We start from the raw sequence: 2,944 nt of genomic DNA, 5'->3' as shown, positions 1-2,944 counted from the left end.
CCTAGAAGGTCTCTCCACATGCTAGAAATAATAGCCAAATCTTAAAAAAGATTTTTTAAATAACTTCATGTAAACAAAAACGGAAATCGCGGTTGTAAAAAAAAAAACTACTTTTATTTTTCCAAAATTCCAATTTTTAAGTAAAAATATATTCAATTGAAAATGAATATGTACTACTCAATGTACATATTGTCTGAATTCTAACAAAAGGGAAAACATTTACTTCAAGAAATGTGTAGAAACATAAAAATGATAAGAAGTACGTCTGAATGATTAGCCTTCGGCACCATAATTCTGTTAGACTTTCAACGGCCGGAGAAAGTTCAAAAGGTCAGCTCATTCTCATTAATCTGCAAGTGCTGAGAGAAGGAAACAAAAGACTTGAAATTTAAATTTTAAAATGCTGATTTTTCTACAACTAAAAATTCTTCAAGGCAGTGCCCCAGCATGACCGCAGTCTAATAACTGCAACAAGTAAAAATAAAAAATAAAAACAATTCTGGTGTCAATACTTTTGACTAAAAATTCTTCATGGTGGTGCCCCAGCATGGCCGCAGTCTAATAACTGCAACAAGTAAAAGTAAAAAAAAAACTTCTGGCATTGATACATTCAACTAAAAATTCTTCAAAGCAGTGCTCACGCATGGCCACGGTCTAATGACTGAAACAAGTAAAAGGTGAAAAAACAAAAAAACAACCGAAAAATATAACCGTGGGGCTTTTGTCCTAGAAGGCTTTTGTCCTTGGAGGCTTTTGTCCTACACTCATTTATTTATGTTAATTGTGAAGTTGGTTAAGTCTTGACCTACTGACAATGGTCAATCTCACTGCTTATATAAGAGATTAAACGAAGCAAAACAGTGCAGAATGGATTCCAGATGTTGAGCATTTCAATATTTCTATTGTTAAATTTTTCTCTTCTGTCTGATGTAATTTTCAAAATAACGAATTTTTTAAAAATCATTGCCTCTTCTAACACCTCTGCCTTATTTCCCTCATTCTTTCATTCTGTACCCACTCTCTAGTCCCATCCGTCCGTCCGTCCGTCCGTCCGTCCGTCTGTCTGTCCGTCCGTCTGTACGTACGTATGTACTTAGCTGAATATCCCATTGTTGCTGGGTTTTTTTTTACAATAGAATGTCTTATATAATTTTTTGTTTATTCCATGTCAGACCATGCCTTCCCCAACAGATAGGCCTCTTGATCAGGACAGATTTGTGCAATTTTTCACAAAAAGACATCACTGGGGATATTTTTCTTTTTAAAATTATTTACATGTCTGTTCAATCATTTCACATGACTTTATTTATTAAAACTTATAAAAATTTCAGAAGTTCTTACAAATTTGGCTGTCGTAATGTTTTGTTTAATAAAAATTTCTCCTCATAATGATTTTGCTTTCATTTTCTGATAGACAGCTATCATGCAGAAAATGCCAGCTCCCAGATAGATCCTGTTTTCTGATAAGGTAAAACCCATTAAACTTTAAACCTCAGTATAATTTTTCTGCAATTTTTCTGGAAATAACAAAATCAGATTTAACGTGGAAAATTATTTCAATGTACCAAATTTGAAAATTCTTACGTAATTTAAAAGTTTCAAAATATGTGACAGCAACAAGAAAGACCCTACAAAAGTAGAGAGACAGACAGTCATAAGATGTCACACACAGACACAAACACACACACACACACACACCACATACACACACACCACATACATACATACATACACACTCACACACACTGAAATACACACACATACATACACACACATGCACATTTACAAACATACACGCAAGTAATCACGAGTTTAAAATGGTGTATAGTAGACATGTGTGTATGTATATATGTATGTGTGTGTGTATGTGTCTGTGTGTGAGTGTTTCTTTGCAATGGACAGCAGAAAAGCCACCTAACTACTCTCTTGTTAAAGCTACCTATTCCTCACACCCACCTTTCTTTCCATTCCTCAGCATTTTAAAAGTTAGTTATGTGTATGTGCATGTGTGTGTGTGCATGTATACATGTATCTATGTATTTATGAAAGTATGTATGCAGTGTCACATGTATATCTGTGAATGGCAGCTGTATTGACGTTATCAACCCACTGTCACTATGCCACCACATTTCCCTCACCCTAACACTTTTTGCACCCTTTTCATTTTATCAAAAACTAGCTCCCTTTCTAGAGGGGCCCATTATAGATTTTTACTGAAATCCAACTAGCCTATAATTGAACTGGATGTTAGTTTAACATGTATGCAATTTTTTCTCAAGATTACTTTGCTGGTGTAAGCAGCAAGATGGTAACAGACAGATCAACAGAAAGAAATTGCCATTTATGTATAAGATGTACTGCTCTATATATGTAACCTATATAGTAGACTAGCAGAGGCACCGGGCGTTGCTCGGGAATGAAATTGTTGCTTATATACGTAAAGAAAAAAAGGCAAAATATGCTGTATAGAAATTTGAGGACATTCTGTAGATGGACTCTCAGATGAATGATGGCTGGGTGCCTCTCATGAATGGGGAAAATTGAAGATGTGCCAAAAAGCCTCGTTGGTACTTGGAAACTTTTACGAAAATTAAAATGGGGGATTAAATGATAAAAATGATTTACGTGAATATCCTCACAAGAGTAATTGAAATAAATGGCGATTGTGGAACCCCTCACGCACGCGCGCGCGCATACACAGGTGTGTCTTTGTAAATATGTTTGTATACATTTATGTATGTGTGTGTTTGTAAGAGACAGAGTGTGAGTGAGAGAGAGAGGTTTGTTGTCATGTATACGTACATGCATAAATATACATACATCTTTGGATGTATGCATATGACAACACAGCCCTTGACTCACTCACACTCTGTCTCTTACAAACACCCACGCGCGCGCATACACACGTGTGTCTTTGTAAATATGTTTGTATACATTTATGTAT

General features: G+C 35.4%; 1 long non-coding RNA gene across 1 annotated transcript in view; it reads left to right on the top strand.

The window, feature by feature from the left end:
* The window catches only part of LOC106873916 (uncharacterized), an 11,460-nt gene that overhangs the window by 4,283 nt on the left and 4,233 nt on the right, over window positions 1-2,944 (top strand). Inside the window, exon 2 of the long non-coding RNA XR_001409935.2 lies at window positions 1,415-1,468. This is a non-coding gene — a long non-coding RNA (uncharacterized LOC106873916). The remainder of the gene's footprint in view (window positions 1-1,414; window positions 1,469-2,944) is intronic.

This window comes from Octopus bimaculoides, chromosome 11 (assembly GCF_001194135.2).
Source record: "Octopus bimaculoides isolate UCB-OBI-ISO-001 chromosome 11, ASM119413v2, whole genome shotgun sequence".
NCBI classification, from domain to species: Eukaryota; Metazoa; Mollusca; class Cephalopoda; order Octopoda; family Octopodidae; genus Octopus; species Octopus bimaculoides.
This window is presented reverse-complemented; position numbering and strand designations above follow the sequence as displayed.